The 16,113-nt window shown below is 37.2% G+C and overlaps 1 long non-coding RNA gene across 2 annotated transcripts in view; it reads left to right on the top strand.

Moving 5' to 3' along the window:
• The first annotated feature begins 3,947 nt into the window (after positions 1-3,947).
• Positions 3,948-16,113, top strand: part of LOC102118468 (uncharacterized) — a 93,034-nt gene continuing 80,868 nt past the window's right edge. The window contains exons 1-3 of one of the 2 annotated variants that reach the window (XR_012434686.1): positions 3,948-5,478; positions 6,764-6,954; positions 9,985-10,135. This is a non-coding gene — a long non-coding RNA (uncharacterized lncRNA). The remainder of the gene's footprint in view (positions 5,479-6,763; positions 6,955-9,984; positions 10,136-16,113) is intronic. The other variant, XR_012434685.1, reaches the window with a different exon arrangement.

Below are 16,113 nucleotides of genomic sequence, written 5' to 3'. Positions count from 1 at the left end.
CATGCAACAAACTCCTTTTTATAATTTTAATTTTAAAATCACGTTTGATCTCAAATTCCAAAGTTGGTTTTAACACCTTCTATCAGATTATGAGCTGAAATTTAAAACCACTGTCCTAGAAGACCATTTCAAACATTCTGCTCTGTCTGAAAACCTCTTGTCACATCTCTCCTACATGCATCTGCTAGCATATAGCACTCTCAGCTGCTGAGCTACATGCTTATTTCACTGAGAAAAGAGAAGCAACCACAGGAGAACTTCCACAGTCTCCATCTGTCCCTGCACACCTTGCCTTCCCTCCCAATACAACGGATGGCCCATCTGTCTGCGCTCCTGTCTAAGGCCAGCCTCTCCGCTGGCGGAGTAGATCCTACCCCTAACCTACTCAAGACATGGGCTCCAACAGTTTTCTCTCTCTCTCCTTCATCATGACCTCTTTCCTCTTGAGGAAACACTTCCATGTGCACAAAAACATGCTTTACTAGTTCTCACCTTTGAAAAATAAAGCCAAAACTTTTTGACCGTATATTCTCCCTCCTTTAGCTACTACCTTCTTTTTCTGCTTTTACATTATGTGAACAACTTGCCCGTTTGACTGAGTGTCTCATAGACACCTCAAATTAAACACATCCAAAATTAAACTCTGCCTCACTAGTCCCGATCCCCGTGGCGCTCCATTGTTCTAGTTCCCATTTGGCACTCCATTGTTCTAGTTGCTCAGGCCAAAAACCCTGGAGTCATTCTTCGCTTCTGTCCTTCTTGCATCATATCCAAGCCATCAGAACATGTTGCTGGTCCTACCTTTAAATTACTGGCATAACCTAGAGATACCGTGGGTTCCAGATTACCACAATAAAGCAAATATCCCAATAAAGCAAGGCAAACAAATTTTTTGGTTTCCCAGTGCATGTAAAAGTTATGTTTATTATAGTCTATAGTGTATTATAGTCTGAACATAACTTGTAATTATGTTTAAATAAGTGCACAATAGCATTATTCTGAAAAACATGCACACATTAATTTAAAAATACTGCTAAAAAGTGCTAATGATCATCTGAGCCTTCAGCAAGTCATAATCTTTTTGTCAGTGGAGGGTTTTGTCTCGACGTTCATGGCTGCTGACTGATCAGCATGGTGGTGGCTGAAGGAGGAGGTGGTTGTGGCAATTTCTTAAGACAAAAATGGAGTTTGTCACATAGATTGAATCTCCCTTTCACGAAAAGATTTATCTGTAGCATGCAATGCTGTTTGGTAGCATTGTGTCCACAGAACTTCTTTCAAAATTAGTCCTCTCAAAACCTGCTGATTCTTTATCATCTAAATTTATGTAATATTCTAAACCTTTTCTTTGTCATTTCAACTGTGTTCATAGCATCTTCACCAGGAGTAGATTCCATCTCAAGAAACCATTTTCTTTGCTTATCCATGAGCAGCAACTCCTTCGCTATTCAAGTTTCATTGTAATATTGCAGCAATTCAGTCATATCCTCAGGCTCCACTTCTAATTCTAGTTCTCTTGTTATTTTTATCACATATGCAGTCACTTCCTTCATGAAGTCTCGAACCCCTCGAAGTCATCCAAGAGGGTTGGAATCAGCTTCTTCCAAACTCCAGTTAATGTTGATATTTTGACCTCCCATGAGTCACAGATATTCTGAATGACTGTTAGAATGGTGAATCCCTTATAGAAGGGTTTCAATTTACTTTGCTCTTATCCATCAGAGAAATCACTATCTATGGCAGCTATAGCCTTATGAAATTTTTTTCTAAAATAATACTTGAGGTCATCCTGGTGACAACTTAGTGATTTTAAATTTTAAAATGAAAATAGAATTATAAAAAGGAGTTTGTTGCATGATTAAAAGAATGGCTTAATAGCAGCTTTATTTCAAAACAATCCCAGCACTTTGGGAGGCCAAGGCGGGCAGGTCACTTGAGGTCAGGAGTTCGAGACCAGCCTTGCCAACATGGTGAAAACCGTTCACTTCTAAAAATACAAAAATTAGCTGGGTGTGGTGGCGCATGCCTGTAATCTCAGCTGGTCAGGAGACTGAGGCAGGAGAATCGCCTAGACCCAGGGGGTGGAGGATGCAGGAAGCTGAGATAGTGCCACTGCACTCCAGTCTTAGAGCCAGAGCCAGACTTTGTGTCAAAAATAATAATAATAATACTTGAAACTCATAATTACTCTTGAATCCATGGGCTGCAGAATGGATTTGGGCTAGCAGGCATATGAGAACAACAATTATCTTCTTGTACATCAGAGCTCTTGGGTGATCAGGTTCATTGTCAATGAGCAGTAATATCTCAACAGTGGACTTAAAATGTTCAGTAAACTATGCTCTTTCCAAGTTTTGTGGTTCCATTTACCAAGCACAGGCAGAGTAGACTTAGCATAATTCTTAAGGGCCCTAGTATTTTCAGAATGATTAATGAGCATTGGCTTCAAGTTAAGGTCACAAGCTACGTTTGCCCTTAAGAAAAGAGTCTGCCTATCTTTTGAAGCTTGAAGCTAGGCATTGACATCTCCAGCTATGAAAGTCCTAGATGATATCTTCTTCCAACAGAAGGCTGTTTTTCTACAGTGAAAACTTATTATTTAGTGTAGCCACCTTCATCAATTACCCAGCTAGATTTCTGGATAACTTGCTGCAGCTTCTCCGTAAGCACTTTCTGTTTTACCTTGCACTTTTATGTTATGAAGATGGCTTCTTAAGCACGAACCCACCTCTGCTAGCTTCCAGCTTTTTTCTTCTGCAGCCTTCATAGAATTCTCTCTCAGCCTTCATAGAATTGAAGAGAGGGCCTTGCTCTGGAATAGGCTTCAGCTTAAGGGAATGTTGTGGCTGGTTTAATCATCTCTATCCAGACCATTCACACTTTTTCTATATCAGCAATAAAGCTGTTTCACTTCCTTATCACTCATGTGTTTGCTGGAATAGCACTTTTAATTTCCTTCATGAACTTTTCCTTTGCAATCACAACTTGGCTAACTACTTGGAGCAAGAGGCCTAGCTTTCAACCTATTTCAGCTTTCCACATACCTTCCTCGCTAAGCCTAATTATTTCTAGCTTTTCACTTAAAGTGAGAGTCATGTGCCTCTTCCTTTCACTTGAATACTTAGAGGTTATTAGAGTGTTATTAATTGGTCTAATTTCAATATTGTTGTTTCTCAGGGAATAGGGAGGCCTGAAGCCTTTATTGATTAAATTATTGTCTTATATGGTTGTGGTTTGTGGTGCCCCAAAACAATTACACTAGTATCATCAAATGTTATGATCACATATCCCCAGAATAGTTATAGTAATAATGACAAAGCTTTAAATAACACAAGAATTACCAAAATGTAACACAGAGACACAAGGTGAGCACATGCTGTTGGGAAAATTGTGCTGATAGACTTGCTTGATGCAGGGTTGCCACAAACCTTCAATTTGTAAAAAACTCATTATCTGAGAAGCACAAGATAGCAGAGCACAATAAAGCGAGGAGTGTCTATATATCCAGAATCCAAGCACTTCACCCCATTCTCACCACAAGCAGCCTGGGCCAGGCTACTGTTACTTCCTGGATCGTTCCTCTCACCCACTAACTCGTATCCCAGCTTCTGATCTTGCCCCTCTCCAGTCTATTCCCAACATAGCAGCCAGGATGATACTTTTGAAATGGAAAACAGGTCATGTCAGCTCCTCTGACTAAATACTTACATTTTCTCAGAATAGAAGTCAAAACATTTTAATAACCAAAAGGTTCTTCAGAATCGCTCCTGCCACCAACCCCTCTGAAAACTTCCCTACAGTGGAATGCTTATTTCTCTAACAGCCCAGGCCAATTCAGCCTTAGGGCCTTTGCCCTCGCAATTCCCACACCTGGAATACTTGTCTCCTAAGTAGCAACTGGGCTCACTTAACCATGTTTTTAATCATTCTTTTTTTTTTTTTTTTTTAGTTTCTCTCTCACTTAGGTCTCTGCTAAAAGTCATTTTTCAGTGATGTCTTCCCTGACCACCATTGTAAAATAACAACCCCCCACTCTTTCCCAGCCTTCTTATTCTTTATAAGGTGTTTGTTTTTCCATCTGACCCACTATGTACTTGAACTGTTTATCTGTCCTCTCTTATAAGATCACAAGCCCATGAGGAAAGGTCCATGCCTTGTTTTGTTCACTGTTGTATCCTCAGCACTTACAACAATGCCTTGCACATAGTAGGCTTTCAAGAGTTGGGAAATGCATGCACTGAATAAAGGGATTGTTGAATTAATAAATAGCAATTTTAGGAAATGATAGCTAAAAGAATACAATAGTAATACAAGGGTCTGTTTATAAATTGTTAATTTGCTTTCAGGAGCTATCCAAACACCATGCAGATGCTCCTAGGATTCTTAAACAAGCCAAAAATAATTCCAATCATTGTCAGATATAGGATAAGTGCATGAGGACAGGTAAGTCATCCCAGGACTGTAACACTGGGGAATAGATAACCCTGGAGTACAAGGGGCAAGACTCCTGTCTCAGAAGCCTTGAGTTGGTACTCCAGGCTCCAGGAACACAGGGTTTCATTGCAGGAGCTTGAACAAGGAGAGGAATCAAGACCCCAGCTCGTAGAAATGGAACCAGTTTAGGAGGCACTGCAGTTAAGGTCAACTGGATGCCTTACCTCCATGCTGCTGGTTTTCCGTGGCACAGCCCATGCCCATGAATGTAATTAACCCCATAGAATGGGAAAACTTTGAGTCTTTAGATGGGAGCTAATTAGTTCTGGTTTGGACTTGGAAAAGGAGAAAGTAGAAATTAAGATTCATTCTGACCTTGTCCAACTTCAAGGTGCTTTATTGATGTGGCACTCAAGAATAGTACCACCCTCAGTTACTTCTAGTTCTCCTACTTTTCTAAACCTTCCTTCATAATTTCCTCCGTCACTTTATCGTTATGTATTCTTTACGTGCGAGAGCTCCTTAGGTTTATGTTTCTGGTCCTTTTCTATATTTCTACCTACTTTTTCTAGATGAATTTATTATCATGTTTTCAAACATCATCTAAATGCTAATGTCTTCCGAATCCATCTCTTTAGCCTCGTGGTCAAAATCATATTTCCAACTGCCTATTTAACACTTTGACCTGGGTGTCCTTCAGCCACATCAATTCAATGTGTCTATACCTGCATTCAACATCTTCCCCAAAATCTGCTTCTATTTTGCTGCTTGTCTTGACTGACGTCATCATCACACAACCAGTTTCTCAAGCTGACACATGAGTCATCCTCTTCCTTCATCTCTCTCACTCTCCAAAAACAATTGGCAACCATGCTCTGTCAATTATACTGCAGAAATGTTGCTCAAATGTAATTCCTTCTTGCATCTCCTCATTCCCCTTGCCTTTCACGTACCTAGAACACAAGTGCCTAGTAAGTATTTGTTGATTAGTAATTGCCCAATGAATGCTGTAAGAAGAAAAGATGAAGAAAAGGAGAAAACAAGGTAAGGAAAGGAAGGAGGGAGATGGAAGGAGGGAACGAGGTAGATGTTTCCAAAGCATGCTTTACAAAGACATGTGCCATTCTGTAGCATTGTTAACTAATGTTTACTGGAGAAAAAATAAAATGAATAACCATATTGACAATGACAAAAAAGTTATTTTCCTTGACAATACCAAACTAAAAGTTTCATTCTGGTTATTACAATCTCCATTCTGGTTATTATGCCACGGGATGAACTCATTGACAAAGAAAAATATCAAAAATCTTCCCCGATGACAAAGTGTAGTCCTGAAACATAACAGAAGTTCTCTGTTACCCTTTGTGGCATCAGGGGGATTTATCATCCCACTCCAATACCCCCACCTAGGAGAGAACCTGTCAGCCTCTCCAGTAATTTTTGTCACGATGGTCACTGGGCCCTTACGTAGACTGACTTCCTTCTCTATTGTTACTTATCTTGTAACTTTAAGGCCACGTCAACTTGATTGAATTACAAGTCTTTGGAGGCAGTCGCTATGCCTTATATGTTCTTTAATTTTCCTAGTTCTTATTGATTGATATTTGTATTCAGAAACTCTTTGTCGAGTGCCTACTCTGTACCAGACACTGTGCAAGGCACTATGGGTGTAACTGTGAAAAGAACAGAAAACATACATTATTCTGTGTATCCTCACAGAGACTGTAAATAAATGCCATTGACGTTAGTTATGATAATTCCCAACCCTAATTGTCTGGGCAGAGTCATAAACAGTGAGATTGTAGGTTGAAACTGACTTCCTAAATTGGAATCCTACTTGGGGCAATATGACCTTGCCAGGCTGGTCATGGGTGGAGCCTTGTGATCTCTACAGAATATTGAGGTAAGGCAAATCTAACAAGAAGGCAGATAAAATTACACACTGAAGCTCATCTCAATCCTGGCTTGAAATGAGATTTCTATGATTTCCTTTTCTTGTCACAATATACTTTGTGAGTAGATAAAGCAAATCATATTTTTGTTTTATTGTTGGAAAACCAAAGCCCAGAGGTAAAGTTGTTTGCTCGAGATAATTTGCATAGACTGAGATTAATGCCCCCATCTCCTCATTTCTCAGTTTCTTGCTTCATTAGTTGGCCCTCAGGCTAGTGCTAGAAGCAAAGACAAAGAGTGGGTCACTGCTCAGCAAGTACCTGAGCAAAACAGAGTCACAGAGACACATGCTTAAAAATGGTGCTTGGGTATATATATCCTGAGGACTTGAAACCAGTATGTCAAAGTGATGTCTGTACTCCTGTGTTCACTGCAGCATTAGTCACAGTAGCGAAGACACAGAAACAACCTAAGTGTTCACCAACAGATGAGTGGGTAAAGCAAATGTAGCATATATACACAGTGGAATACTATTCAGCCTTAAAAAAGAAGGAAATTTGGCTATCTGCAACAACATGGATGAACCTGGAGGATATTATAGAAGTGAAATAAGCCAGGCACGGAAAGGTAAAAACTATATGTTCTCACTTATATGTGGAATCTAACACAATCAAATTCATGGAAGCTGGGAATAGAATGGTGGTTATTGAGGCCAGGGGCTGGGAGAACAGGGAGATGTTGGTCAAAGGGTACAAAGTTGCAGTTAGATTTAAAATCATGTAAGTATTTAAGCTGATGGATATGTTAACTAGCTTGATTTAGTCATTCAACTCTGTATACATGTAACATCACTGTGTGTTCAATAGTAATATACAATTATAATATCAAAAAATAAAACTTTTTTTGTTAAAGCAACAGTCCTTGCTTCTACTAAAAGTTAAGGAGTGGAAGGGATAATCCTTCAAGTCTTCAAAGTGACACCTAGCTACATGAATGACAATTGGTAGTACAGACCTCAGAGCAAAAGCATCTTATTTTCAAAATAACATATCCCACTGAAATTCAGAGATATTCCTCACATATGCTTAGTCATTTTTCTCCTATAGTAAGAATGAGGCCTGGCAGTATATATTGGATATATTATACTTTTTCCACATTGTGGAAAGCTAACTGCGTCAATTGATAAATTATTCTAGGCAGAGAAGAGTGATGCATCTTGACTAAATATTAAATATGTAGACTTTAAGTAGATGAAGAGCATTGCATCTATCAAATTTGACCTTAATTTGTTTAGAATCTTAGAAGATTCAACATTTTAAATGTTTGTTTTGGAAGCTGTGAATGTTCAGTTAAAAAGAAATATCATGAAGCTTAAATGGTAGCAGGCATTATGACCAACCTTTGTGCAAGGATTGATTAAATGTAAAGACAAGAGAGGAAAAACATTCAGAGGGAAGAGGGATATTTGATTTTAGTCCTAGTTAGTGCTTCATTGTCAGTGCTAGCAATTCACTTTTGCTGTCTCCTTTTTTTCATTGGACTTGAGAAAGGATTATAGAACTTTATGTCATCTCACATCCAAAATTCATTTATAGTGTAAGCCATTGTACTAACATTGGAGTACATAATTCATAACAATAAGAAAAAACATAGACTTCAATTTTCAATAGAAAAAAAATAGACAAACTGGTACAGAGAATAAGAAACTCTTAAGATTGTCATAAGGACATAAATCGTATATATGAAAATACCATTGTTTGTAGGCCCACAGTTGATGCATATTCATCCCATATTAAGAGATAGGGAGGAGCAATATGATGGACACAACAGAGCTAGAGTCAGAGACCTGGCTTTTAGTCCAACTTCCTCTGTTACTATGTAACTTTGGCAATTAAACTTTGGGAACCTCAGTATTCTCATCTGTGAAGGTAAAGACAAACATTACCTGTGAAGCGGGGGCTATGGTGATGATAATTAGCAATATTTTAAATAGAGAGTCTTCTACAGTGTTTGACACAAAATAGATGTTTAAACAAACTAACAAAACACCTTAGCTGTCATCTACTATGCAGTTCAAGGTAAAGAGCAGATGAGAAAGCCAGCTTGAACACAGTGGTAGTCCTGGAGAATGGATAACCAAAGCAAAAACAAAGCAAAACAGTTACCAGACAACATGGGGGCTGGTAATGGCAGTGAAATCCTGGATTGCTAGCAGTGGAAGGAGATATCCAAATAAAAAATGAGAAAAATAAAAAAAGCTAAATTCCTCTTAGATCTGGAAAACAGAAAAAATTTCTGAAAGTTAAATGTTAAACATATTCAATGACTGTTTAATCCCTCTAAGGAAGACCAGAGACCAATTATGCAATTAGGGCAAACTCTGACTTTAAGGATTATTACTGAATCCCACTACCAGTTCTGACACCTATGGGGCAGGTTATGTTTACCTGGGCATGTTAACCATTCTCATTCTCTGTTTTCTGCTCTGATAAATAACATAGAGAAATATGTATGAAAACACCAAATGCTGTTAGAACACTGATCTTCAAACTAGGATATGTCTAGACCATTGTGGTCCAATAGAAATATAACATAAGCCATAAATGTGAGCTATATATGTAATGTGAACTTTTCTAGTAGCCACATTTTATTTTTTAGAGACAGGGTGTGGCTCAGTTGCCCAGGCTAGAGTGCAGTGGTGTGATCATAGCTCATTGCAACCTCCCACCTCAGCTTCCCAAGTAGCTAGGACTCAGACGTGCACTGCAATGCCTACCTAATTTTCAAAAAAAGTTTTTGTAGAGATGAGGCCTCGATATGTTGCCCATGCTGGTCTCCAACTCTTGTACTAAAGCTAGCTTCCTGCTTTGGCCTCCTAAACTGCTGGAATTACAGGTATGCACTGGCCACATTTTAAAAATTAAAAAGGTACAGGTGAAATTAACTTGAGTAATGTGTTTTATTTAAATCAATATATGCAAATAATTATTATTTCACCATACAGTTGATATACAAGTTATTGCTACTTTACTGCTTTTTCTCCATCTGTTAAGATTATTGTAGTTTTTGGTTTATTGTATTAATATAGTATATTAAATTGGTTGATTTTCATGTTTTAAGCCAACCTTGTATTCCTGGGATGCATTTCATTTGGTTATGGTGTATAATCCTTTTTATATGTTACTGGATTTGGATTGCAAGCAATTTGTTGAGACTATTGGCATGTATGTTTATGGGGGTTATCAGCTTGTAGTGTTTTTTTTCTTGTGATGTTTTCATCTGTTTTTGGTATTAGAGTAACTAATACTGATCTCATAGAATGAGTTGGGAAGTATTACTTCTTATAATTTTTTGTTAAGAGTGTGTGAAGGATTGGTATTAATTTTTCTTTAAGTTTGTGGTAGAATTGATGAGTAAAGCCATTTGGGCCTAGACTTTCCTTGTGGAAAGTTTAAAAATTGTTAATTCAATTTGTGTTTGTTATAAATCTATTCAGACTTTTCATTTCTTCTTATTTTAGTATAAGTTGTTGGTGTTTGTCTGCAAATTTGTTTATTTCATCTAGACTTTCTAATTTGTTGATATATAATTGTTAATGGCATTCTCTTTTTTAAAAAGTTATTATTTACTTATTTTTTTAAATTAATTTTTTTCTAGAGATGGTGCCTTGCGTTGTTGCCGGGCTGGTCTTGAATTCCTGGCTTCAAGTGATCCTCCTGCCTTGGCCTCCCAACGTGCTGGAATTACAGATGTGAGCCACTGCATCCTGTCCATAGTGTTCTCTTCTAATCCTTTTTATTTCTATGAGGTTGGTGCTGAGATCCCCTTTTTTATTCCTGAGTTTAATAATTTGATTCCTCTTTTCTTGTTCAGCCTCACTAAGCTTTCATTAATTTTACTGATTTTTTAAATAAGTAACTTTTTATTTCATTGATGTTTGCTCTTTATTATCTATTTCATTTATTTGTGGTTTAATATTTATAATGTTTTTTATTCTGCTTGCTTTGGTTTTAGTTTATTCTTCTTTGGTAGTTTTGTAAGATATAAGTTTAGATCATTAATTTGAGATTTTCCTTCTTTTCATAATAAACATTACAGCTACAAATTTCTCTCTGATTACTGCTTAAGCTGTATCTAATAAGTTTTGGTATGTTGTGTTTTTGGTCTCATTAATCTCAAATAATTTTCTGATTTGCCTGGTACATTTTAAAACCATTTTTTATTTAAAAGTGTTTAGATTACTTTTTACATATTTGTGTTTTCCAAATGTATTTGTTATTGTGACTTTTAAATGTATTCCTTGGTGGTCAAAGAACATCCTTTGTGTGATTTAACAGTCTTTAAACTTATTGAGTTTTTTTTAATGGTCTCTTCACATGTGCTTTATCGTGGAAAATTTTCACTGTGTACTTGAGAAGAATGTGTACTCTGCTATTTTTAGAGTTTTCTATAGATAAGTTATATCTAGTTAGTTTATAGTGTTGTTCAAGTCTTCAGCCACTATTGGAAGCAAGTTATTGATGTTTCCACTTATTATTGTTAAATATCTGTTTCTCCTTTCAACTTATGTATTTTACTTCATGTTTTAGGAGGCTCTGTTGTTAGGTGCATTTATGTTTTTATTGTTGTCTTCCTGATGAATTGACCCTTTTATCATTATGTCTTTTTTGACTCTAGTAACAAATCTTGTCTTAAAGCCCATTTTGTCTGATACTAGTATAGCCACTCCAATTCTCTTTTGAATACTCTTTGTATGGAGTACAATTTTCTAATTTTTCACTTTGGACTTACTTATATCTTTGAATCTAGTGTGTCTATTGTAGATGGCATATGAGTGAATTGTGTTTGCTTCGTTCTGCATTCTCTATCTTTTGACTGGAGAGAGATATGCATTTTTATTAGAGGAATGATATAGTCATTATTTGATAAATTGCACATTCATTGCTTTATTAAAATTAGTTGATAAGAATTATCCTATTAATTTATATTCCTCTTATAATTGATGAGATGCATTACTTTTATTAGATCTATATTAAGTTTGACGTCCTTTCATAATCTGTCTTATAGGATTCATTTTGTAACTTATTTCTCAATGTTTGTGGGTTTTGTTGATTTTTGTTTTTGAGATGGAGTCTCGCTCTGTTGCCCAGGCTAGAGGGCAGGGTTGTGATCTCAGCTCACTGCAACCTCTGCCTCCTGAGTTCAAGCAATTCTCTGGCCTCAGCATCCTGCGTAGCTGGGATTACAGGTGTCCAACACCACACACAGCTAATTTTTGCCATGTTGGTCAGGCTGGTCTCGAACTCCTGACCTCAAGTGATATGCCTGCCTTGGCCTCCCAAAATATTGGAATTACAGGTGTGAGACATCGTGCCCAGCCTCCATGTTTTAATAACATTATTTGCAATGCAAATTAACACATTTGTTTGAATTGAAAAATAAAGGCAGAATTTTTCTGGAGGGAAAGTACAATTTGGCTTACTGGTTTGCCAATATATGTAGTACACATGTTCCATAAATTGAGCTAAATATGAAGGACCACAGTTTTGATTTTATATAAATGTATAAAATTCAAGGGCAAAGTATAATACAAATGTGAGTTCAAAGAAAAAATATCTGAAATTTTTAAATTAAAACATCTTTCTCATTAAAAAAGATAGTCATGGGTATCAGATTGTTATGATATTCAGATTTCATTAAATACATTAAAAATAATAGTAATTTAAAGTGACAAAATAAAATATGTACTGAAATTATATCCTTTGCAACAATTATTTCAATTTACAATATTTTTAGAGAACTTAAAATGTATGTATGAGACATCTAAAAGTGTTCAAATATGCAAGCTATGTTTTGGAAAATTTTCAGTTTCTTTGAGTAATTCTTGGGGAAAAAGTTTGAAGAATAGTTTAAAACACTCCAAACTCATAGTCTCTAGTTGCCTTAGTTACTACTATATTCCCAGTACCAATCACAGCCCCATGACTGAATGAGTGAATTAATGTGTTAAGTGCCCTGAATGGTATCATTGCATTTTACATACTTGCTGCCTAAAGAAAGGACAACCTGGGAGGCTGATGTTTTCCTACCTAGGTTAAGTAATTAGGTAGTAGGTAGAGAGCTGGGTCTTGATGTAAATGGGGAAAGGAAAGGGATACCTACAATCCTGACTCTCTTCCAGACAGCCCTGGATGGCTACATTTACCTTTGGCAGACTCTAGATAATGAGAGTAAGATTAGGACCTAGACTTAAGAGAGCTCAACAAAGTGTTAAGATCCATACACAGCAATTACCTTGAATTCTACACACTTTCTTGGAGCATGTACTTCTTGCCTGGCACTCTGTGAGGCACTGGGCATGGAAAGATGAAGACGACACAGTACATGGGAAGTATACTTAAAGAAAGAGGTCTGATGAAGCAGGATAAATGCTGTAAGAGGAACATATCATGTTATAAGTTCAAGTACTGGAAACTGCAGTTATTTGACCACTTTGACCTACCAAAAACTGGTAACTCATATGGTTTAACCTACATGTTATATACAAATCCATGTGAAAGAATAATAAGTCTTGAGGAATTTATTAAGAAGGGCAAATGATGTGCAGTCGGTGGCATTTGAGCTGTACATTGGAAGATGAGTGGATGGATAGGTGGCAGGTGGGGCATTTGAGAGAACATAACCAACAAGAGCAAAAGTGGAGAGTAATGGAAGATGCACATGCCATCTAGAAAAGGACACTGAGTGTTCTTTGCGTTGAGATCTGGGAAATAAGATAAGAGTGGAAAGAGCCTCAGACGTATGTTAAGAGTGCTGCAGGCCCAAGAAGACACTGTTCCACAAGCAAAGGCAGGCTACCAAAACTTTTTTTAGAGGGAGTATTGTTAACAGATAAAAATTTTTAGAATGCCTTAGGTGGCTGCATGGGGAATGGGTTGCAGATAAGGAGATTGAAACTGGAGGCACTGAGATACTTAGCAGGTGGCTGCAATAGTTAAGGTGAATATAGTAGATGTATACGGGAGTTGAGGAGTGGGCATGTTTCTCTGATGTAATTGTCATAGTTTGGCCAATTATTAGGTTTGAGGGGTTAGTTGAAAGAGGTACAGGTTGAGGAGTGGTTGGGGGGGGGGGAAAGAGTAAGCTAAGTGAAGATATCAGAGAGTAAGAGTAGGGTTTTGGTCTATGGATCTTGGTTTTTGTTGGTGTGCAGTTGATAGCTGAGGCCGTGAAAGTGTATGGGATTATCGGGCAAACTTACCTAGGGAGAGCAGGGAAATGGAATAAGGGCAAAAGGGCAGAGGGGGGAGTTAGGGATGAATCTGTACCTTGTACTTTGCCTCATTTTATCTCTGTCACAGCACTTGTTTACGTGAGTGTCCACTCTTCACAAGTTTGTGAAATCTCCAAAGATGGGTAGGAGCTAGATCTTATCCATTCTTTAGAATCCTCAAAGCTCCACTATACTCAAAAGGTAGCTACTTAAAGAAGTGCTTGCTGGATCATACTCTTATTTTCTAGGTTTTAGGCATTGTTCTAAGTGCCACGTAGGTGCCATTCCATTTCACACTTCATAATAGCTTTATAAATTGATGCTATTATTAGCCCCATTTTACAGATAAGGAAACTGAAGCATGAACTCATTCAAGGACACAATCAATAAGTAAGAGCCTGGATTTAAACTCAGACAGTCTGAAACTAGAGGCCACTGAGTACTAAACTCTCTGCTATAGAATGAGTGGGATCAGAGGGACTTCTGTTTAGTACTTTGCAGCTTAGAATTGCTTTCATAAGCAATTCCAGTGTCCTCAAGGTAACTTTGTGAGATGGAGGGAGGGGGTAATACTATTATCTGTATTTGATTTGTGAGTAAATGAAAGCTAAAGTCAAGTATATTCATGAAGACACAACAGTAAGTGGCAAAATCACCACTGTCTTCCGAGTTACATTCCTGTGTTCTGTTCACCCCATCTTGTTTCCTGTGAATCCAGTTGTCTGCCCTATTGCTCAACAAGATAAAATGTCTGAGCTGGTGGCTGGAGGCTGGAGGAAGAATCTGGAGAGAGAGAGAGAGACTGTGGAAAAGGCATAGAAAGACCTTTGAACTAGCAGAACGTATTTCTTTGGGGGATGTAGGAACTTCATTCTAGTAAGACTACAAGATATCAAACTTACTTGTGAATTCTAACATAATCTCTTTCATTAATAATCAAGAATGTTTGAAATTTAGGTACAAACTGTGTATAGAAATGATTGGTTTGTTGGTTGTAAATGTAAACAGATAATTTACTAACTTGTTATTTCTTCTTCCTTGCTGAGGACATACTGTAACTTTTCCTTAGGCATGACATCAGAGGTCCCTATACTGTCTAAAGGATTCAGTCTCTTTGGAGCCTTCTGTAGTTCATTTACTGTAGAGGATAAGATTTACCCTCTTCACTGGAGAATGGAAACAAGAATGATGGATTCTCAACTTCTATAGGCATTTGATTTACCTAATCCTCTACCACACATAGATTTTTTTTTTTTTTTTTTTTTTTTTTGATGGCTAGTCTCTTAGCTAGGAGCAACTCACTAAAGATTTCAAAGGAACTGAAAATGAGATTGATAATAAGCTTTATACTTGTGTTCAGCTCATTTTAGTTCAGAAAAAAAATTCCCATGCATCTGACAGATACTGCCTTATTTGAAATTTAGAAATCTAAGGCAAGGTTGTCCTGCCATTTCTCTGCCATTACACAAGATTGGTTATCTTGCCAAGTTTCACTGTTGCTAATATAGACTCTGAAGCAACAAATATTACAAAGGATTTATAGAAGAGAAATCTCCTGTTTTGTAAGTTAAATGTAGACTTGTTTATTCATATGAATGGTGAAAGTATATTCTCTCTATGGCCAATATGTTTAGGCCCTGAACTTATAAAATAAGCAATGTTATAGAAATTAAAACAGAGATAACTACATTCTTGTTTAGGGAAGGATAGAAGGAAAGAAGAAAATTCAGTAATTCTTTCCTCTAATAGTCACATTTATAATATTAACAATTTATAATATAAACTATTAACATTTATGTCATTCTCTCCATGTGCAAGGCATTATTCTGAACATTCAGTACCCTTTTCAAATCCATGATAAATATTACTATTGTCTTCATTTCAAAGGCGAGTGAACTAAGGCACAGAGGTGTTAGGCAGCTTGCCTGAAACCACAGAGCTAATAGTAGAAACAGTATCCCAGAGTTCCTGCTCTTAATTTACTGTGCTGAAATTTTTGTGAGTCTCATAATTTTGTCTCCACTAAACTGGAGAAGACTTCCAAGAGGCGGCAACAGTTTAGAAAATCTTTGTTTTTTGTGAGGATTTGTGGTGTTTGGTTTTCTTATTTTTTGGTTGGTTTGTTTGTTTGTTTGTTTGTTTTTGAGACAGGGTCTTTCTCTGTCACCCGCGATGGAGTGCAGTGCTGTAGTCTCATCTCACTGCTGTCTCCGCCTTCCAGGCTCAAGTGATCCTGTCACCTCAGCCTCCTGAGTGAAGATCTTTGAAAGATGGGAGTTAATTTAATTAAGAATGGAAATCTAGAGAATTTCAGTGTTTGAAAGTAAACTTCTGATTCTAACCGAAATCCGGAACAGTGCTTCTTCATGAAGCAGAGATGTGATGCTGCATTAACTTTATGAGAAACTGGGCTGAGTGTCAGCATGGTTTTTCTGTTGATCTTATTGAAACCAGGGGCCACAAGTTTTCATTTATACATTCATGCTCATTGTTGGTGTCCTTCCTCTAGGTCA

This window comes from Macaca fascicularis, chromosome 5 (genome assembly GCF_037993035.2).
Source record: "Macaca fascicularis isolate 582-1 chromosome 5, T2T-MFA8v1.1".
In the NCBI taxonomy this organism is placed as follows: Eukaryota; Metazoa; Chordata; class Mammalia; order Primates; family Cercopithecidae; genus Macaca; species Macaca fascicularis.
The sequence above is the reverse complement of the archived record's forward strand: the minus strand, read 5'-3'. Positions and strand labels throughout refer to the sequence as shown.